This window comes from Gracilinanus agilis, chromosome 2 (assembly GCF_016433145.1).
Source record: "Gracilinanus agilis isolate LMUSP501 chromosome 2, AgileGrace, whole genome shotgun sequence".
In the NCBI taxonomy this organism is placed as follows: Eukaryota; Metazoa; Chordata; class Mammalia; order Didelphimorphia; family Didelphidae; genus Gracilinanus; species Gracilinanus agilis.
In genome coordinates, this window is record NC_058131.1 from 112512632 (window position 1) to 112537242 (window position 24611).

Sequence of the window (24611 nt, forward strand, 5' to 3'; positions counted from 1 at the left end):
ACTGTACTACCTAACTGCCTACAAAATGAAAGACTTAGGACATGGAGAATTCACCGCCTACCTACGGGCCTCAAGTTGGTTTTCTGCCATCCTCATAGAGGTTTCACCTTCCATTCCTAGAGAAGTGGGTTGGAGAATATAACTTTCTCAAAAATAAATAATGATGGTGGTGATAATAATAATAATATTTATGTAGCACTTATTTTATACAAGTTTTGCAAAAGATTTTACTCATTCATTATCTCATTCAACCTTCACAATATACCTGGTGCTATTATTATTCCCATTTTAGAGATAAAAAAAACTGAGGCAGATTGAGGTTAAGTGACTTAACCAAAGTCATACAACTAGTAGATATCTAAGATGAGATTTGAACTCAGGACTTCCAACAGTTTTTTTTTCTATCATGCCAACTAGTTGTGTCTAAAAAGAGACCTTGGATAGAAACTATGTATGGTTAGATAGCTGAATTTTACCACTTATTTGCAGTGGGGGGAAGGGGATTTCCTTCCCTTTGAGTCTACTTTCCCAGGAGATTCAGAGGAATAGATGGCTAGGACAGAATTGAGTGTCAATGCCACTGGGTGTGAGAACTGAGTACAGTCTAGAGGGATTACTGAGTGTTAGTCAAACATAAAAATAAAAAAGATGGAGAAATTCCTGTAAGCAGCAGCATATGGCAATAAAATTGAATAGGGAAAGAGCTGAAATTGCCCAGGGTATGTGTTTCAGTCATACACTATATTTTTAAAGGAAGGAGGAAATAGAAGGCTGCTATTCTCCCTCTATATAATCTCCACTATTCATTGCAAAATTCCTGGACTCTGTTCTATGGTACACACACACACACACACACACACACACACACACACACACACACACCCCACCTTATTTAATAAGTATTTATTGTCTAACAGAGTACAATAAAATAAAATAACAATGACACCAAAAAAACAACAACAACAACAACAACTAGCACTTACATAAGATTTGCAAAGTCCTTTGTGTGGTCTCATTTGATCCCTAAAACAACCCTGTGAAGTGGATGTTAGTTATCATCTTCATTTTGTAAGAGAGAAAATTGAGGCAGAAACATGTTAAGTAATTGTCCAGAGTCTCACATCTAGTAAGTTGTCTGAGGCTGAATTTGAACTCCAGTCTTCTTGACTCCAAGAATAATACTTGACTGACCACCAGCAGATGCCTTAGAAGGGAGAAAACATGGTTCCTGATCTGAAGGGAATCACCCAGGACAACTGATTGTCTCTTACCATCAAAAGGAATTCTATCCATATTATACCAACCAATGAAAGGTCATGATCACCTCCATTTGTACACAAACATAATCTGTTCTATGTCATCTTTCTGCAAAGTACTTTTTGGGTGGGCAGATTCTCATTCATATAACATTCTTCCTCTCCTGGATGCATTCTAGACTTCTCTTACCAGGTCCCTGCAGGATACCTTTTTCTCTCCTCCCCACCTTTTTAGCTTTCTTTTATGCCTCATCTTCCCTTGGTAGACTACAAGATCTTTGTTGGTTGATTGATACAAGAGGTAGCAAAGGACAACATGAGAGTCCTAGTGCCCATCTCTTTTACACTAGGCACTTCAGAGAAAAGGGTCAAAGAAGTAGGAAGTGGAGAATGCTGAGACAAATATATCCAGCTTTACTGTACAGGGTGAGGGCAGTTACAAGCCCTCAAATTGGTTTCCACATATAGACAGCTATTGAAGTAAGTAGACTGGGGGATATTCTGTGAGGGGCCATGTAAGTAAAATTTATTCAATATTGTCTCTACTGTCCATTTCAGTATAAATTCTTCCACTCCTGGCTTTTAAGACTCTTCTGTAATCAGAGCAATTCATGAACAGGTCAAGCACCATAAAATATGCCTGAGGCAAAAGCAAACTTAGAGTGGGATGGTGGGAAGCCAACCTTAAGGCTTGAGACTCTCTTTCATTCTGCTTGTATCTGCATTCCCAATGCCTAGAATACTGGCACATAGTAAGTGCTTAATAAATGTCATATTTTTTAAAAAATAGGATCCCAAGCTCCACTATTAAAGTTAATGGGTGAAATTTCTTTGTGATCTCGGCTTTAAATGGAACTAAGAAAAATTTATAATATGTAAATCAAAACTTATTTTTTTGAAAAAAACATGATTTCAAAAGAAGAGACTTTTACTAAGTATGGGTTTATGCAGCTGAAGAAATTGGGGCATCCATTTGGGCACTTAGACATTCCAGTAAAGGGAATCAGTATGAGTGAAGGAAAGCATGAATGTGGAAATGAACATAATATGTTTAGAAGGCAGGGATAATAATATTAACAATAATGATAGTAGTCACTGTAGTAGTAATAATGATCATAATAATTAGCATTTGTATAGCACTTTAAGATTTTCAGAGCCCATTACCATTATTACTTCATTTTATCCTCCCATTAACTCCAGGTGAACTCTTCCCCAACCCAATTTGACACAAATTTGACTAATTTGACACTGTTCTTTCCCTAGGTCAGTGGCCACCCTATTGGCAGACTGTGTGTGTGTGTGTGTGTGTGTGTGTGTGTGTGTGTGTGTGTGTGTGTGTGTGTTGGGGAGGAGGGTGGCAAATGGCAGAGTTGGTCTCCAAATCCCCACCAGTAGGTTAATATCTGTTTTCTACCCCCATAGGTACTTTGTTCCTGAGGTCTAATAAGATTTTCCCCACCATGGTTTCCCACAATCCTACTCTTAAGTTTGTGTTTGCCCCAGGCATATTTCTTGGTGTTTGCCCTCTATGTGAATTGCTCTGATTACAGGAGAGTCTTAAAAGTCAAGGGTGGAAGAATTTATACTTGATGAAATGGGCAGTAGAGACAATATTTAGTGAATTTTACTTACACAGTCCCTCAAAGGATGTCTCTCTAAGTCCATTTACTTCAATGGCTGCCTATACATGGAAATCAATTTGACTTATGGGAGAAAAAGTGAGTACAGTTGGACTTTTGGTTTCTCAAATTCAATATAATGGCAAACGACTGTTTTGACAATTTTTTACCTTTCAATTTTTTTCTCCTTCTTTTGCCTTATAAACATTTCAAATAAATTTTTAAATTATTTTTTAACATTTACTTAACTATATATTAGCTATGTCAAGGATCTTACCTCTTAGCAAGAAGAAACAAACAAATATCTTGACATTATATATTATATATATATATGTGTGTGTGTGTGTGATGCATATACATATTTATATATAACCTTATTTTATATATGTGTTTATATATGTACATATAAATATATATTCTAATAAAGCCCTTCTCTGATGCTTCAGTGGACATGGAGGTGGATAGGTTCTCAAAGGTTATGCTGGTAGAACATAAGTTCTGCAGGTTCTACCATCCCAGAGAAGTTGACCCTTATTCTGTATGTCTGTTGTCTGAAGACCAGCCTAGTTTAATCAAGAGAGACTCATCACCAGGGTGGCCCCAGTATCATAAATTGTTCCATTGATGTAATTTGTAAAGAAGCGAGGTGAGAGAGGTTGTTATCTGTATGAGTGGAAGAAATCCCACGTTGACAAAATCATGATTCTTTAAAGTATAAAAATATGAATTGCGTACATCAAGCTTCTTTTTCAGATAGCGAAAGTGGAGCACATAGTTGGGGAAGGTAATTTTAATACTGCCTTATTGTTAAAAAAAATAAAAGGTTGGAAACAGACTGCCCAAATCCTTGTCTATTCAGTAAACCAAACTCCTTCATCATAATCAAATCTGTTCTTTTTAATATGGCCATTTAAATGAGTAACCTTCTGCTAAAGGGACAATTTGTACAGCAATCACAGACTTTGATAACTAAACCTTTCCTTTTTTGGCTTCACTTTCTTCATAAGCCTCCAGCTACTAAAACTACTAGTTATATATTAATTAAAACATCCTCCCTACCTCAGAATTACAATAATTTCCCAGTCTGCTTTTATGTTAGAAAAGAGATCTCACGTTTTTAGGTTTGAAGTCTATCTTAGCTGGTTCCTTCTTTGGTTTCTTGACAAAAGCTGGTAGAAGGGAGTGGGATGATAATAGGCAAGGGTGGGATATTATATACAGTAGTGAGCAAAGGGGTTGTTAGGTGGCTGAATGGTAGAGAGCCAGGAAGACTCTGAGTTCAAAACTGTCCTCAGACATTTACCTGCTTTATGACTCTGGCCAAGTGACTTAACCTGTTTGCCTCCATTTCCTCATCTGTAAAATGATCTCAAGAAGGAAATGGCAAATCACTCCAACCCCAAAAGGATCAAGGAGACTGAAAATATGGCTGAAAATGACAGAACCACAACAATGAACAAAGAACTTCTCAGTTCTATCTCCAGGATCAAATAGATAATCCTCTGCTTCGTGTTTAAAGCCCTTCATAACTTTCCCCTGGTCCCCTGCCTCTCCATCTTTCCAGTCTTCTTACTCTCAACCACTCACTCTTCAGTAGAGTGACACTGACCTCCCAGCTATTCCACCAACAAGAACTCCAACTCTTAGCTCAGGGCATTTTTAAGGATCATGTCCCCAGTGCTCTCCATCAAATCTGTTGCATTCCCTGGCTCCCTTTCAGTCTCAACCAAAATTTCACCTCCTATAGGAAATCTATCCCAATTCCTATTAATTCTACCATTTTCCATCTGTTAATTATTCCCTTTAATCCTGTACATTCCTCATTTGTACATAATTGTTTGTTGTCTCCCCCATTAGATTGGGATTTCCTTGAGGACAAGTACTGTCTTTTGCCTCTTTTATATTATATTATATACATATACATATACATACACACATATTATATATATATATATTTATTTGCTTGTTTGTTCATTTATTTTTTTATATACATATCCAAAGCTTAGCACAGTGCCTAGCATGTGTTATCATCATTCAGTAGTTCAGTTGTGTTCTACTATTTTGTAACCCTGTGTGGAATTTTCTAGACAAAGATATTGGAGCGATTTCTCGTTTCTTTCTCTAGTAGATAAAGGAAAAGGGAGATTAAGTAACTTACCCAGCGTCATTCAATTAGTGTCTGAGGCCAGATTTTAACTCAGATCTACCTGACTCTAGGCACAGCATTCTGTCCACTGAATCATTTAGCTGCCCTGCCTCGCACATAGAAAGTACTCAATAAATGTTTATGGACTGACTGTCAAATGTTGCTGATTTCAGGTCCAGTATCCTAAGCACTTCACCCCCTCAATGGGGAAGGGAAAAGAAGAACATCCCAGTTCCAAGCCAGAACCACGTAGAGCGCAGTCAACTTCCAAAGTCTTTCATGACTCCCTACAATATCCACCCCTCCTGGAACACACGCCCTTTATATTGGCTTAGAATTTTACTGCATTCTTGGTTAATAAAATTGCCCTGACTTCATAGAACATCCTCTCCAAGGTAGAGCATGCATGGTCTCAAATACATTTCTTATCCCATAACATGCTCGTTGTAGGTATGCTATTAGAGGGTGATTATACTTTATAGGTGATTTCCTTTTTCCAAAACAGTTGTCTCTAGTGTATTTTCTCTAAAAGAAAGTGCCAAGAGCCCAATACCTCTAAGCCACTTAAGAGGAGCCAGTGAGAACATGTATAGTGAAAAGAGATGGTACTAGAAAAGTTAAGTGGATAGTGAAGAGAATAAAAAAAAGTTTAAGTGGTTTTAATTATTATAAGAAATTATGTAATGGCCTGCTACTAAGAAATGGTCTTTTTATTCAGGTATCCATTCGTTACCATAGTAATGATGTTAATAATAATAATAATAATTTTTATTTTTATAGGTCTCAGATTCCAAAGGCCCCTGAGCACCTCACATCATCATCATCATTACTGTAACTTACAGCTAATTATATACTAAAAGTCTGAGCATGCAAGTAAGAACACTTTTCTTTAATCTGACACATTAGTAATGGGAAGGTCAGCAGTTCAAATCCCAAGCAGGATAGTGGAAGAAAGAGTTGTTGCTGCTAACAGCTGGTTCAGCAGCCAGTGGACAGAGAGTCAGTGGTCACAAAATGTGATTCCCAGTGGAACAATGACTTATCATGAATATCATCATTCATGATTTGCACCCTCTAAAAGAGGCATCTTGGAAACATGATTCAAGATAATTTCATCAATTAACAAGTATTTATTGAATGTCTACTATGTGCCAGCTACTCTACTAGGCTCTTTAGGTAGATCCCCTATTTTAAATTCTCACTGGGGAAACAAGCAGATATATAGAGAGTGCTTAAGTTCTAAGAAAAGCAGTTAGAAATAGAAATCTTAATAAAGTGAAGTCTATTCAATCTCACAGTTACTGCTGAAATTTGATGAAATACAACTCAAAGATAGGAAAATGGCTTTGGAAATTTATTCAAAAGGAAGAGCTTAGACAAAAGAGATGGTGAAGAAACACTGGATATCAAAAATGATCACATGAAAAACTATGAAGAACAAATAGAGGAATGATGAGAAGTAAAGAGCATTTGGGTAAGGATAAAGAAATAAAGAGAAGTGATATTTTGATAAGTATATTCTAGAGACCATCCTAACAGAAGGAAGAAATGGATAATGAGCTAAAGAAATACACCATGTACTTTTCAATTCAATTCAATAAACACCTATTAAGTGCCTACTATGTGCCAAGTACTGTTTGGCATGAAGGCAATAAAATATTATTGATGTGAGACCTTAATTATCTGATTATCTCCTGGACTTCTCTATTAAAAGGAAAGTAGGTGATTCATCCTTGACTTGTGGTAATTTCATCTTTTTTAGAGAATGCCCAGGTAAATTTCTATTTTATACCTAATTCTAACCAAAAGGGAGTAACTGATTGACTAAGAAGAGATGATGGATTCAAAACAAGTAAAATCTAATATTGTACTTAGCTATTCTGGCTACAAAATCATACTTTTGACTCATTAAGTATACAATGCAGTAAAGCCCCTAGACTGTCTTGCCATACATCCTCTATTTACTATTTGTGCAGTTATTATTTATATAATGATAACAATAATAATAAAGTTAAATGTTATATTTGTTATAAAAATAGTGCAAAAGTAAAGAATTCTTCATTTATCTCAGTTGAATTTTAGATTCAAGTTTGTTTGAGTTTTTTTTAATCCTATCATTCAATATGTTATCTAGTCCTCCTCCTTTTATACTATCTTCCAATTTGGTAAAGTATGTCACATATGCCTTCATTCAAATCATTGATAAAAATGTTAGACTGAACAGGACCAAGCACACATCCACAGACTACTTTAATAGAGACCTCCCTACAGGTTGGCATCAATATAATAATGACTAATTCTTGGATCAAGTCAATCAATCAGTTTTGAATTTACCTAACTATATTATAATCCACTTCCTGACCTTTTCCTCATTATACTGCTTATCCTCTGACCATCATCTTCCTCTCCACTCCATCATAAACCTGGGCTCCACTCACGGCTCCAAGCCCTGATAAGTGAACTTTTTCTTATCTGAAATTAGGCTTCCATACCAAATCTTGGTCTTCTTCATGTCATGTTTTATGTGATTTTTTTACAGATTCCCTTTTAGTGTGCTCTTTTCCCTCATTAGAATAGCTCATATCAAAACTCATTCATACCCTTATGGTCCCCTTCCTCTTTCCAGCAGCCCAGCTCCCAGCTGTGGAAGTTTTCTCAAGTCTTGACCACCAGCTTGGCCACAGCCCTTCAGTAGTAAAAGCCTTATAGAGTCAGAGACCCAGAAGTGCTTTACATTAAATGAGTTCTAGGGACTTTGGTGCCTAAAAAGTCTATATGTTTTGGAAAAGGGTGGAGTGGGAACCATGGGGGCAACTGGCACCTGGAGGAGTAGGAGAGTCTGGATCCAAGAAGGGGATTTCTAGACAGATGTTGAAAAGAAATGACAGGGGGTGGAGGTAGGGGAAATCAATAAGAAAGGATATTGATGATTGGGGTGGGGAACTGGCATAATGTGGGACAAGGTTCTCTCTGACATCTTCAATAATTAGTATTGTTCTAAGAATGAAGCATAGTAGAAAAGGGGAAGCTAAGGAGCAAGCCCTACAAGATAGAGGCAAAAAATACCTTGAGGGCACAGCCTATAAAGGATACCTTATAAACTCTGATTGTATTAAAAATATATAGAAAAGGGAGAGACTATATGGGACATGAATTAGAAAATAGAGTCCAAAGTAAACAGAAACAACTAACAAAGAAAGTGAAAGAAGCCCTTTTTTACAAAAGGGATACAAAAAATGAAATTTTTAAAAAATGAGCAAGGCTAGCTAATGGGGAGAAGAGGAAAAGGGAAAACTATCAGACTCACTGAGAGGTAAAAAGAGGAGGTAGAAACATTTAACCATTTAAAAACAGGAGAAAGGTACTAACAAAGTCCTAAAAGAAAGGGGTAACAAATTAGAAGAGGGGGATCAGGGATAAGAAGAAGAGAGATAATAGGAACAGGGCTATCTTTAAAAAAAAAAAAAAGATTAAAGTAACTGAAGGAATGTAATACTGTATTTATAGCAGAAGGGGAAAAAATCCTAACCCTCTCCCCTCACCCCCCCCAAAAATTTAGAGATATGTGAAAGAAAATATAAACCTAACTTGTAAATTTAAATGGATATAGATTAAACAACTCAATAAAACAGGAACAGGGCAGAGAGGAGTGGTAATAAATAAGAAAAGAAGAAACATTTAAAAAGCAGACATACACAAAATAAAACAGAGGGGACGGGAAAAACTTTACTATGCATCAAGTAAATTCAAAAAAGCAAGAATCATTATTTTGTTATCAGACAAAACAAAACAGAATTATGTTATCAGACAAAACAGACAAAACATTATTATGTTATCAGACAAAACAAAACAGAATTATGTTATCAGACAAAATATTCAAAAATTTTAAAGGTATAAAAAAGGAAACGATATTATGCTGAACAACAAATCAATATCCATTTTAAAAAAATAACTTATATGTTCTAAATATCTTAGTATTGAAATTTAAGGAAAAATAGTAACACAACAGGACAGGAGACTTTAATATTCCTCTAGCAGCTTTGGATAAGTCTAACAGAAAGAAAACAAACAGGAAAATATGGGTCTGAACTAATTTCTTGAGAAAATAGAAGTAAAAGACTTTCGACACCTTCTAAATGAGACAGTAAAAAATCAAACAATAAATATATATAAATATATTTATATTTATTTATTTGTATATTTATATGTATATATGTATATATATATATATACATACACACACATATACCATGTGGAACTTTTGCAAAAATTGACTATCTACCAGAGCACAGAGATATTGCAAATAAATGTAAAAGAGCAGAAATGATTAATATATCCTTTATATATTAAAATGCTATAAGAATAGACATTGGTTCAGGGACCACAAACAAAAAATACAGACTCATATAGAGACTTAACAATGAAATCTTAAATAATGAGTAGACCAAAGAACAAATCCTAGAAAGAAACTATATAAAAGAAAATTATAAAGATGAGACAATATACCAAAATTTCTAGGATGCAGTTAACAGTCCTCAGGAGAAAAACATATCTTTACAATTTTACATTAACAAAATAGAAAAAGAAAAGACTAATTAATTGAATAAGCTTATTTAAAAAGTAGACCTAAAATGAACACAAAAGAAAGGATATTAAAAATTAGAGAGGAAATAGATAAGTTAGAAACAAAAAAAAAATCAACAAAATTGAAACATGGTATTATAAAAAATACTAATAAAATTGACAAACTCTTAGTTATTCCTATTAAAAAGAAGAAAAGGGGGGGGGGAATCTAATCAATAAAATAGCAAATGACCACAATGGAATCACAGCAAAACCAGAAGAAAGAAAAAGAATAACCAGGATATAATTATATACAGTTAAATGCTATAAAATTGAGAACACAAAAGAAATAAAAGATTATCTTTAAAATATAAAATACCCAAACAATCAGATAACCAGAGAGAAATCTTATATAGCCCCATTTCATGAAAGAAAATAGAACTCACTGTAAAGAAACTACCTAAACAACAACAAAATCCAGGCCTGATGGATTCCTTCATAGGAGAATTCAATCAAACTTTTAAATAAGAGTTAGCAACCATACTTCACAAATTATTCTTAAAAACAGAGAAATAGAGAATGCTATCAGAATTTTTAATGATGCAAATGTAGTCCAAATACCTAAGCCAGGGAAAGATAAGACACCAGAAGAAAACTAATATCACTAATGAATATAATTTATTTTTTTTAATTCTAACAAAATTTTATCAAATAAATTTAAGTAATTTATCCAGAAAATAATTTATTATTATCAAGTAGGATTTATACCAGGGATGCAATGAGTGTTCAACATTAGGAAAATAATCAACATAATTAATCATATTAAAACTCAAATCATCCCAAACCACATGATCATCTTATATATAGAAAAATGTCTTTGACAATGACAACACTCTTTTATACTAAAAATAAAGAATGAGGGGCAGTTGAGTGGCTCAGTGGATTGAGGGCCAGGCCCAGAGATGGGAGGTCTTGGGTTCAAATGTGGCCTCAGACATTTCCTAGCTGTGTGACCTTGGGCAAGTTGCTTAACCCTCATTGCCTAGCCCTTACCACTCTTCTCCCTTGGAACCAATACCCAGTATTGATTCTAAGATGGAAGGTAAGGGTTTAAAAAAAAATCAGGAATGTATAAGTGTAGAGGGACCTTTTTTATATCACAAAAAGCATTTATTTAAAACAAAAAACAAATATCATATGTAATAAGTTCCTGCTAGGACTTTTTCAAATACTGGAATGAAGCAGTGATGTCCACTCTCCTTATTATTTGCAATAATACGGGAAATGTTAGAAATGGCAATAAGACAAAAGATAGAAATAAAAGGAATAAAAATAAGAGGATATAAAAATTTTCCCTGTTGGTTGATATGACTTGGAAAACCTAAGGGATTCAGCAAAAATACTAATTGCAATAATTTCAGCAGATTTGCAAGCTACAAAATAAATAATCAAAAATCAGTAACATTTCTAAATAATAATAATAATAAGACATAAGAAGCAAAAATAGGGAAATCCCATTCCAAATAACCATGAAATACATAAAATAACTGAGGGAAAACCTCAAAAAGCACATACAAGTTTTGCTTAGATTCAATTACAAACACTCCTTTGAGAACTAAAGAACAGTCTACTAGTTAGAAGACCCTTAAGTACTCAGGGATAGGCTTTGACAATTTAATAAAAATGACAATACTATCAAAATTAAACAAAACTGCTTTGGAAAAACAAAAGTTTTAGAATATTAAGAAAAATGATGAAAAAGGGGCAGAATGGGAATAGCACTTCCCGACCTCAAATTGTATTTTAAAAAAATCGTAACCAAAATCATCAAATATTGGTTTAAAAATAGAGAGATAAATCAGTGGGGGAGGTTCAGAAACAATAAAACTCAATATCACTACATTTAATAAAGTCAAAAACATGTTAACTAAAGTTGAAAACATATTATCCCATTTGATAAAAACTGCTGGGAAAACTAGAAAACAGTCTGGCAGAAATTAGGCTCACACCATCTTATTATACCATACTCCACAATGGATATGTGGCCTCAATATAAAAGATTACACTATTAAAAAATTAAAAGAGAAACAGATTATGTACCTCTCACAACTATGGGTAAGAGATATAATCTTAATCACACAAGAGATAGAAGCAACTACAAAAGATAAAATAGATCATTTTATTCCTTGAAACTGGAAAATCTCTGCACAGACATTAATGCATCTAGGATAAGAAGGCAAGTGAATGAATGGAAAAAAATCTTTGAGGTTTCACCTCCTAGCCTATAAATTGGGAGCAACAATAGCACCTATTTCCCAGGGTTAACATGAGGATCCAATGATATTACAATCGTGAAGTGCTTAGCACAGTGCCTGGTTCATAGTTGAATACTATACAAATGTTAGCTGTTATTATTATTGATATTATAGATACAGAAGAAATAGAAAATATATTACCAGTCCTTAGAAGCTGAAGAAAGCTGAGTGGTACAGTGAATAGAGTGTTAGACATAGAATTGGGAAGACTTGAATTCAAATCTGGATTGTGACACTCACTAGCTGTGTGACCCTAAGGAAGTCACTTAAGCTGTGCCTCAGTTTCCCCACTTATAAAACAAAATTAATAATATTATTCTCATGGTTATTGTGACAATAAAATGAGATCATATTTGCAAAATGTTTTGCAAATCTTAAAGAATTATATAAATGCTGTTATTATTATATTCTTGTGGGAAGTTTAAAATTCACCTGTGGACATAAAAATCTGAGAAAACTTTGGCTCCCTGCAGGACTCTAGATCTTATAGTCATTTAGAGGAAATTCTATAATTTATTTCTACTGTCTCCACCAATAAAAGGAACACTGGTATAGACAATAGAAAATGCCAGTAATCAAAACCTCTGATTGACTTCCCATGGCTCCTTAGGCAATACAGGGGCCAAATGAATGAAGCTGGTGATGAATAGAGAATGACAAAAAGGACTGTGCTGGGGCCAAGAGAGAGAAAGAAAAAAAAAAAAGAATAGATAGGACCAATGCCCAAGAATAGAGGATAAAGATAATGTACTCCAGAGAAATGCTAAAACAACCTAACTCTTGCTTTACTTTTGTTTTTATGTGCCAGGAATAATCCCCAGACTGGGAAGGAAGGAATATAGAAACGATCAACAAAATGTTAAAACAGAGAGACAGAGAAGAGGAGAGAGGAGAGAAGAGAGACAGGAAGAGACAATGAGAGACTGAGACAGAAACAGAGACAGAGAGACACACAGAGAGACACAGAGACACAGAGAGAGAAAGGAGCAGGAGGAGGAGAAATAAGAGAAAAGACAGAAACGGAGAAAGATTAAGAGAAGCACATTGCTGCCTTCAAGGATTTCTCGTCACCATCCCAGACAAATTCTATCCCAAGAGAGGAAAAGACCTGAAAAAAGGTCATTGCTCAGCTGCTTGTTGTCTGTGATCCCTGAATGATCTTTTGAGAAAGGAGGAGAAATAATAGCATTAGAAAAGGAGAAATATTGTATGGATTTTTTAAAATTGTTTTTTAAATGAGGGAAGAAGCTACAAATTTATGACAAACCTCTGGGAAATTCTTTAGGAGGTCAGAAGCTTTCATGGGAGCAACAAGGGGAGGTGATAAGACACCTAGAACAAATTTCACCTCTTCTACAATTTTTCTAGGCAAGGCTCCTTGAACAACAAACAAGGTTTATATCAGATGGAATTTCAGAGAATATCAAGTCTGTTCCTTTGGGGAAGCTTTGGGCTTCCCCGAGTATGTATTCAGTGATGAAGTTCTAATTGTAAAAAGAAGCAAGACACAAGTGGTAAGGCAACCCACTGACTGTGAGGATTTGCAACCTTCCCCTAAGACAAACCTTCCACCAGGGCTGCTATCCAGTCAGTAGCCAAATTGACTAATTAAGACTTTCACCTTCTTTCTCCTTCCCTGCCTGCCATTCTGAGGAGGTGTTAACGAGCTACATGTTAGCATAAGGAGGAGACCAGAACACGAGTGATCCACCACCCAAATGGAACCAGACACTGGGTATTCTGGTATTGACCATATCCTACTCTGCAAAAGAATTTAAAACTTGGGAAACAGGATTGCCTAGAAATCAAGACCTTTGGGTTCTAGTCCAGGATCCACTGGTTATTAGCAGAGCCACCTTCATGCCTTTGAGCCTCAGTTTTCTCATCTATAAATCTGAAAGATTGGGTCTAAATTATCTCTGATCTCCTTTCCTACTCCAACAATATGAGTTGCTTCGGTATTAAAATGAAGGCTACTCAAACAAATCTCCAGTTTTCTCCAAAAGCACCTCTACCATCATTTTCTTATGGCACACTAGTATTCTGTTTTGTTCATATACCATAATTTTTTCAGCCATTCCCCCATTAATGGATACTCCCTTGATTTCCATTTCTTTGGCACCCTAAAAAAGGGATGTTGCAGACTGAAGTAAAACCAAAACAATCTACGCATTAACAACATTGTAAAGACAAACAACTTGACCATCCATGATTCTGGAGGACTGATCATGACATAGATTGCCCTCCTTATGGCAGAGCTGATGGACTTGTTAACTTGGGGAAAAAAAAAAAACAATGAAGAACTACTAAAGTAGTCAGCAAAAACCAAGTCTTTAATCAGGAAAGAGACGAGTCTAATAATCAGTTCCTACCGACAGAGACAGGAACCAAGATACTACACAGAGTCGGAACCCTGGGGCTCTGGGGACAGTATCTCTGGGAGGATCACTGACCAAGATGATTCTCCCAGGAATAATAGAACTTGGGGATCTTGTATACCTTTTGGGGAACTTGGTACAGCAAACATACACTGACAGGCTGCAGGCAGGCTTGGGAAAGAGGCTGTGGCCAGCAGCTGGGGTATCAGAGAGTGGTCTGCTACAAGGAATACAAAAGGAAAGGGTCAAGCCAAGGGCTGGGCTACCTGAGAAAGGACTTTAATACAATAGACAAAAAGGATACTGAACAGTTGACTATGTCCACTAGTCCCACCCAAACTGGGGTCACCAAGCACTTCAAGGTCTATTGTTCAGCCCCAATCAGGTGAGTCTGGGACTTCCCTCAGGGTGAGTTGTCAGGGGGCAGGGGCAAACTTGAAACTTGCAGAAAACCCATTTGACAGACTCAATATTCAGAAGGAGACATCATTTCTGCATATAGCCAATGTGGGAGTTTGTTTGACTGTGAATGTTGGTTACAAGAGTTTGGGCTATTGGGGGGTGGGAATGAAAAAAGAAAAATGCTTACTATTTTGAAAAAATAAACATTTAATTAAAAAAATAAATATAATTGCATATTGTTTAAGGAATTAGGTTTCCAAAGCTGGTCACTTGTTTGGGATAAGGGCTTTATGCTTCTGGTGGTCACCAAAGATGTCCAAAGCGTGAATGAGAATCAATACTCTGCCAAAGGATGATCCTTTTGAAAAGTCTCATTAAAAGAAAACTTTCTTTTCGTGCTATCTAAACTGTCCACGAACGTGTCCCAGAAAGGTGGTGGCTATGCTTATGTTCTCTCACCTGACCTGGCATCCAATAACCACATGGAGAAAACCCAGAGTTCACCTCCCCCAGCCCATGGCTCCATCCTAGGGTTTTTGTTCTTTTTTTCATCCCCACCTCACACCCCTTCTGGCTCCTCCCACCAACTTCTGGGGTCAGCGCTTCCAGGCTTCATTAGTCCTCCACATTTGCTGGGCTAGGCCAGACTGACACCAGCTGGATCCAATTAAACATTTCACACTTGTCTCAGCCCTACTGCTGGCTCCATCTACTTCCCCAGGTTTAGATTGGTGAGTCATGGCTCACATCCCTACAAGGGGGGAGTGGGGGGCTGGCCCAAAGCCCCTTACGAGTTTGTAATGCCTCACATACAGTGATAAACACATAGAATCTCCACCTAGAAGAAGGGAAGGGTCATTTTCATCACACAGAGAAGAGCCAAAACCAATTGGAAAACAAAAAACTAAAATTTCCTCTCCTCGGTTATAGCACAGGGACTGTGGGGGGTGCTATGGGTCATAAGGATCAGATAAGTAGTTGGAAGAAGAAGAAACAGGAGTAAGTCAAGGTTAAGACTCTCAATCAGACACGGTCAGCAACCAGACTGGTAGTCAGGAACCCAGAAGGATGCATGAATCCAAGGTCAAGGTGAAGCAATAAATCAAAAAACAGGCAGACAAGTAAAAGGAAGGGCATACATGAATTCCAGAAATCGGGTCAGAGTGTGGGTCAGAAACTATGTAGGCACCAAGGAGCACAGGTGACCAAATACCCTAAATAACAAATAGCTAAAATACCCAAAACAAAATGGATAAACGCCCAGCCAAATAGTCAGGAGCCAGAAGATTCCTAGGAACTGAAGAAGCAGGGCAAAATAAACAGGAGAATAAATTTGGGATTCCTGACTTGAAAAGGGTAGCTAGGTAGCACAATAGATAGAGCGACAGGCTATCTACAGCTTCAGGATCAGGAAGACCTAAATTCAAATCTGGTCTCAGACACTTACTAGCTGTATGATCCTGGGCAAGTCACTTGAGCCTCAGTTTCTTCATATGTAAAATGAGCCCCCTGGAAATTAATTTTTTTTAAAATTTTAATAGCAATTAATAGGAAAGATAAATGCACCTGTGGCCATCACCACTCTCCTGGATCACTGCAGCAGCCACCAAGGGGCAGTAGCACCCACTTTGGGAATCACTGATTTAATCCATTCCCCTGATTTTGAAAAGTAACTGAAGCTCAAAGGGGTACATAGGCTTGCTATAAATCTTACCATTATCAAATAGCAAGGTCAGGATATGAACCTATGTCTTCTGTTTACAAATCCAGTGCTCTTTAGGCTACCCCTTGTAATGCATTACACCCTAAAATTTTCAATGTGTATAGTCTAGGTAGCACTCAGGTAAGTGGACAGACTTGACTGTAAAAAAAAGTCATTTTTTTTTAACTAAGCAAAACTAGTGACCTCATCTGAAAGTCCACGTACATTTCATATCCATAGCATCTCCTACCTTTTAAATCTAATTGTTTGGGAGGTTTTTTGTTTGTTTGCTTGTTTCTTCTTTATGGAGGGAAAAGGGGAGAATTAAGAAAAAAAATTATTTTTGATAAACTAAACAAATTCCTTCATTGACGGCACATAAATGTGTCTCATTCTGCCCCCTAAATCTATCATCCCTCTTTCAAAAGGTGGATGTGATGTTTCATCCACAGTCCTCTAGAATCATAGATAGTCTGCATTTAATGATTACAGTTCTTACAGCTTTCAAAGTTTTGTTTTGTTTTAACAGTATTGTTACTATATAAGCTGTTCTCCTTGGTCATAGACAATTTCAAAGATTTTTATAGACATCCCTCCTAAAGCTGAGCCTAAACCTTTCTTAGAGGCATGAATTTATTAATAGGAATATAATTATTTTATTGAAAGGTCACCTTTCAGCTCAACTTCTGCTTTGATATAATATTTGAAAAAGTTTAATTAAGTTTAGAATATTACCAAAAGTTCTCAAAATATATTTAAAATTTTAATTTTGGCTCAGTCTAACATTTGAAATAAAATAATTGATATTTTTAAAATCAAAAATAAATCTTCAAAAGCATTCATTCATATTATTTTGATGTTATAGTACAAATTGTTCTTGTTCTGCTTATTTCACTCTGCCATCGGTTCATACAAGTCTTTCCCTGTCTCTTTGTAATAGTTTTTTTTTTCTCATTTCTTACAACACAATGGCATTCCATCATATTCACCAATATCAACATGAGCCCTCCCACAATTGATTGGACATTTCTTTAGTTCCAGTTTTTTTGTTTGTTTGGGGGATTTTTTGGTCACCACAAAAAGAGCTACTAGAAATATTTTTGCATACATGACATCTTTTCTAATATCTTTGATCATTCTGGAACATAGACCAAACACTGGTAGAGAGAGATCAAAGGGTATGTATTCATTTAGGAACTTTTGTGTGTATAATTCCAAATTACTTTCTAGAAGAATTGCACATATTCACAGGTCCACCAATAGAGCATTCAATTTGCCTGTTTTCTCACAGTCCTACTAACATTCTTTGTTTTCTTTTTTTGTCATCTTCACCATTCTGATGAGTGAAAGATAGATTATTTCATTTCTTATCTTATTAATAGTGATTTGGAACCATTTTTCACATGGTTATGGTTACCCTGGTTTCTTTCTATTCATATCCTTAGATATGAGAACTAACTATTCATATTCTTAGACCATTTATCAATTGGAGAAATAGCTCTTATTCCTATAAATTTGAATATATAACTCTGTTACATATAATTAAGTCCTCATCAATAAATGACTCCTGTCTCTTGCTTAGTCAGAGTTTTGTACAAAATGCAATTGAATAAAGGTTTAATGAATTGAGTGGAACCGAAGAGATTTTGGTAAAAGAGAGTGTGTTTATACAGTTTTTTTAGAGAACACACCCAATATCTCTAAAAGCAGAGAAAGAGGGGTCGAAAGAGGCGGTTGTTTTTCCCCAGCAGGTCAATTTTAGACTTACAAAGTAAGTCAGGGTCACTTAGAAAGTAAAGAAAACAAAAATGTATCCCACTGCTGCCTTTACCATGGAACTAAATCCCCAAATCAAACAGAAATCGGAAGGATTTGGTTTCATCAAAAGCAGTCACTGGAGTTTGGCCTCCCAAAGATGAAAGGGGAAGCCCCTTACACAGGCTTGAACACAAGCTGAATTTCCCTCTGACAAGTCCCCAGAGGGGCCATGATTGTGTCAGAGGCAGGCATGAGAGTCGACATCATCCCAGAGGTTTGTGAACACAGAGGACTTCTGAAGGATGGAGCCAACCTAACCCAACTCTATATAGGGGGATCAAGCTATTTTCAAGATAACTGCTTCGATTCTCCTCTTGTATCAGTCAGCCTTGGCTTTAAGTGGAGCACCTTCAGCTTTTATGTGTTTGGGCCACTCAAGTTTACATTCTATAATGGCTCAGTTGGGTCAGCTCCCAATATCAAATCTCATCAAGCAACTTTCTATCCCACTTAAAAAGTAATTGTGTGTGTTGCAGTTCTGTGCTTCTCTCCTTAGCACACTATAAACTTCACAAGAGCCCAAAACTGGAATTTATCTAACCTTTGTGTATCCCCACTGTGTCTAACACAATAAACAACATACAATCTTCTTTGGGATGAATTATAAGGTCATGAGTCTAATTCTGCATAGATTTATATAATATATAAACTTATATAATTATAAAATAAATATATACTAATACAAAAATATGGCATAAAAATAATAAATTATATTTAAAGGATACTGACAATATTCACTTATAGTTCCACTTAACCACCCTGTGACTCCCCATACCAACATTCCCTTGCATGATCATTTCCCGATGTGGGTTATAAGCCACTTCAGGAGTAAACATTGTCTCACTTTTGTATCTGTGTTTCTAGAGCCTTACAGAGTGGTAGGCACAAAGAAGGTGCTTAATAAATGTCTTTTTATTCATTCGTGATTAAAAACTTCGCTTTAAAAATCAACTAGCATTGTCCCACATGGTATATGTCACAGAAGAGACAGAAAGAGGATGGGCCAATGCAAACTTTGCTGACTGTCCTAAAAAAAGAATTCAGAGCATCTACCCTAGAGTAGATGGTGGGCCATTTCCACCATCTTTGTATAGAAAGGATCACATCACAATTGTTCCCATGGAGCATTGAATAAACACTAAAATGAACAAATCGAGCTTCCTAAGAGATTTATTTTTAAATCAGGGGTGGCTTCAGTCCTAGAGAGCCTACTTAAATCTATTAGGCAGTAGTATTCAGGAGAGGAAGTTTTGGACTTTCAAGGAAGATGTGTGGAGACATAAGTGGCCAATATCACACCTTTTTTTTTTTTTTTCAGAAGCAATATTATTGCACTACAGTGTTGTATTGGGAGTAAAGAAGCTAGGTCTACATAGATCCTAATTAGCAAATTAGAGCTTCCATAGAAACCAAACCCTGACTTTTGAACCAAGCCCTTCCTTTTAATTTCAAAAAGTTACCTGAATTAAGTTCTGTCTCTGATTCTCTTGCTTAGGGAAAAGACCAAGCCATGGTGCCAAGATGCCAGGAGTTGTTTGGTTTCTCAGAAGATTTCTAGCCCAAGCTGGCAGCCTCAAGAGGTGCTGACAGTTCAAATATGCATCCAAACTTTGGGTTGATTATCTGAACTGAGAACACCAGCCCTCTTCCCTTTTGCCTGTCACTAAAACCCAAGCAGGGACAGCAGGGCTCTGCCTGTCACAGCACAAACACACAAGTCCTCCAGCTGTGACAGCCTTAACCACACCATGTGACAGAGCCAGGTCAGTGGGAACTGAGGAATGTCTGATATTGGGGATGGGGGAGTGTTATTATGGAGGCCTGCTTCACACCTGGTACCTGCCAACAGTTAACAGACCACTATCCCTGTTCAGTTCTTCAGTACGTTGTATATTTTCAAGAGACAACCGTGAATACTCTTTTTTTTTTTCTGTATTTCTCAATGTCTTCATTCTGCAAGGTGAATCTCTTGACATTTGGCTGCCTTGCTGATGTGAGACATCTTGATGTGATTCCTTCCCTCTGGTTTTGCATGAGACATGTGGAAATCAGATTATACCTGTCACAGGTTGCCAACCTCTCTCTGACAGGTACAGATCTGGAGAGTGGCCACAACTTGCTGTTCTTCATTACATATATTGGCTCCATAACCTTTCCAACTGAAGACAGGCAGTTGCCAGACCTATACATACCAATGTGTCCCTTTGTAGTCCTCGAAATGCCACTTTGGCAGCTATGTGGCAGAAATTCATCTTGGATCCACTCTGCTCCATGGAAGCCTTGCTAGGACCAAAGAAAGCAAGATCACTGAATCAAGGAATCTCAGAGATGGAAAGGACCTAGAGGTCATCCAGTGAAAGTCATATCTGAAGAAGAATCCTCTTGATAAACTTCCTGACAAGTAAGGGAGACATATACAACCTCCCAAAGTAGCCCATTGCACTTAGAACCAGCTCAAATTATTAGGTTGTTTTTCTTTTTTTTTTTTTTTGTTACTTTTAGTTTAATTGAAAAGTTTTTATTGAATTTTGCTTTTATATTACATTCATCTACAGATTTCTCCAATTTTTTGAGAGGTCGCTTGTAACAAAATAAAAGTTAAGTTAAACTAATAATACAATGACCTCATCTGAAAGTGAATGAAACTTTTCACAGGTATAGTATTGCCGAGCCTCTTCTTTTAATTAGCAAATTAATTAATCTCTCTTCTCTCTATTCTACTCTATTAGGGAAAAGAAAATAAATTTCCTGTAATAAATATGTATAGCCAGGCAAAACAAATTCTCTTAGTGGCTGAAAAAAATGTGAATGTCTCATTCCACACCCCAAATCTATCATTTCTCTGTTATGGATAACATTTTCATCATTGGTCCTCTGGAATAAGGAATGGCCATTATATTAATCATAGTTCTTATCAGCTTTCAAAGTTATTTGTTTTTACAAGGTTATTGTTATTGTTCTGCTGGTTCTCTCCATTTAATTATAAGTTTATAAAAGACTTCAAAATTGTTCATTTTTTATTATATTGATGTTATAGATGTTACATACTGATTCATAAGTCATTCTGATTTTTCTTGCTTCCCTCTGCATCGGTTCACGTAAATCTTTCCAGGTTTTTTGAAACCACTCATTTTCTCATTTCTTACATCAAAAGAGCATTCCACGGCATTCCTCTATCACAACCTATTCAATTATTCTTTAATTTTTGGATACCCTCTTAGTTTCCAATTTTCAACTTTTTGGTGTCTTTTTTTTTGCCACGACAAAATGCTGATATAATTTTGTACATAAAAGACTTTTTTCCTCCTTCTTTGATTTCTTTTGGGTATACGTCTACTGATGATATAGGAAGTTTTTATTTTAGTGGATAATACATCTTTATTTTCACTAACCTTTGGTTTCCTCTATAATCCTATATATTTTTCATGTATTTCAAGACATAGTTCTGAGCAGAAATTCATTTGATTGCTAAAAGGATCCACGAGACAAAAAAGTTTAAGAATCACGGTTCTACATGCACCATTGATCCCATCTTTTTTACTGTGTCCAGTAAAATGCCCTCTCTCCCTCCTCTGTTTCTTCTCCCTCTCTCTTCCCTCTTCCCTTCGCTAATACTCACTAGACCATAACATTGCCTTGAATTTATCACCCAATATCTCTTATCCCTTTCTTAGGCAAATTCCTTGAAAAACTAGTGGCCTCCTCTCCTCTAAGCCCTTCTAACCCTTTTGTAATGTGGTCTCCTATCTCATCATTCATTATAAACTGTTTTCTCAAAAGTTAACAATAATTTCTCTTGTCTTTTTTTAAACCCTTACTTTCTGTCTTAGAATCAATACTAAATCAGAAGAACAGTAAGGGCTAGGCAATTGGGATTAAATGACTTGCCCAGGATGACACAGCTAGGAAGGATATGAGGTCAGATATGAATTTGGGTCCTCTTGAGTCCAGGCCTTCCATTGTACTGCCTACCTGGCTGCCCCCAAAATAATCTCTCAATTGGCAGATCCAATGGTCTTTTCTCAGACCACATTTTTCTCAATGTCTCTATTACATTTGACACTGTTACCTATCCTCTCTTCGTGGATATTCTTTCATCTTGTGGTTTTCATGGAACTTTTCTCTCTTGGTACTCCTCCTACATGTTTGACCTCTATTCATCATTCATATTATGACCTCTAACTGTAAGTGTACTCTAAAGCTATCTTCTTAGCCCTCTTTTCTCGCTACATTCTCTAGCTTGATGATCTCATCAGTTTCCATAGATTTAATTATAATATTTAATTAATTAATTGGGAGATTGCTCCCAAATATATCAGGTGTTCTAGTGTCTCTCCTGAGCTCCAGTGAAGCATCTCTAAATGCCTATTGGACATTTCACACTGAAAGTTCCATAGACATCTAAAATACAATATAGCTAAAAAAGAAATCATTATCTTCTCCACACCACTTTACCCCTACCCCCAAACTTATAGCTCTTCCAACTTTCTCTATGTCAAGGACTAGTCCTGAACATTATTGCCCTTTGATACAGTCTAAGATGTGAGACTGCATTCACCTTCTAGGTTCTCATTGGTATTCCCCAAGATCTTTTAAAAAATCAGAGATTCTTTTAATCCATTCTTCTTAAATGGAATATTTACAGAAAGACATGAATGATAATCTCACAGGTTAAGGCAATATAAAAAGGTTGCAATCTCTACCACCGGAAAAAATTTCCATACCCCAGCTCCATCTAAGTATTTAAATATTAGTATGAACCCATACTTCTATGAATATATGATCTGCTGTGGTTTCTCCATTTGATGGTATAGTTAGCCCACCCATGACTTCTTATGCCAGATGCCTTTATCCACATCCTCTCATAAATTCTCTATAACAGAATTATCCAATGTTGGTGGCCTTCCTCTAGATCTGACATTAAATGGGTATCAATTGAGAGTACCTTTCATATATCAGTTACTCTTGACCATGACTAGTCTATTTCTTTCTTTCTTTTGGTTTTTTTTTTTTTTGTTATTTTTTCTTTCATGTCTTTTATGTAACTTCTCTTACAGATTGTTGATATTATGCTATAACCTATTTGCAACAATTATGGGTCTCTCCATTGACCTTTGGTGTGTAAGGGGTAAAAAAGGGTTTTGGTTAGGTGGATATTAAAAGATTTGATCACCAGGGAATTGAAGAATTATCAATCCCCAATTAAAGAATAACCTCAGGTCAAAATGACCTTTATAGAAGTTTATTTACAAATGAAGAGAGGAAGAGAAAATCAGAAAATCAGAAAGAGGATAAGATAGGATAAGTAACCTAACACACTAGGTAATTTGTTCTGGTCCCCTAGATTAACCCAGGCAGATCTAATTAGTCTTCAGTTAAGCAAGACCCAGCCTTGAGCCCAAGGCTGGAGAGCCTGAGGGCCAGAGAACCAGTGGGCCCTGGAGGTGAAAGAAGTAAAGGCTTCAGTCACAGAGTCTCTTTTGAAAGGGAAATTCTTTAAGAGAATTTCAGGAAGATTTAGTCTTTACACTCACATGAAATTCTGAAGGAAAGATTTAAGAACAGTCTCACCAAGATCTCAGGGTCCCAGGTCCAGAGCTCCTCCAAGTCCAAGTCACAAACAAGAAGAAGTCCTTCAGGTCTAAGACATGAACAAGAAGAGTGCTACAGGAAGTTGTCACTCTCTTTTAAAGGGGCTTCTTTTGTGTCACTTCCTGTGCCTTCCTCTTAGTTTACGTGTCCAATCACAACAGACAGTTTTCATAGGATTGCCCAGGAGGCAGTCAGTAAATTCTGATTTGTTACTCACTCTAGCACACATGGGTCACAGACATTCCAACTTGTGAATTAAGTGGAGTTGTTTACACTTTTGGTGATTAGATTTGAGAATGGGCAAGGTAGATTTAATCTCATTATCACAGGTGTGATTTGCCACCATATTACTCCATATCTCATGTGATAGTGTTCACAGTCATATGGAATCATCAGGTAGATATGAGCATTAAAAAATGCTTTTTTTGTTTCAGGGAGAAGATGAAGGTCAATAAAAAGTACTGGAAAATTTACCAAAATAGTTGGTCACTCTCATTTTCCTAACTAATCCTTGGCTCAGTCCACTAACTATCTGAAATGTCTATCTACTTTCATATCATGATAAATTATCCTTAGACTCTCTCCCCTTTTCATCCCAGGCCCATTGTAGGGATCCTACTAAGACTATCATTTTGAGGAAAGGCCCAAACTACCCATGTTGCACTTTCCTGACTTCACCATCATGTTTAAATGCTAAAACCTCACGCCTTCCTTCTACCACTTTTCAGTTCCATTTTGTGTGTTGTCTTCCCCATTAGAAAGTGAGCTTCTTGAGGATAGTGCCTGTCTTCCTTTTTCCTGATATTTGTATCCCCAGTGT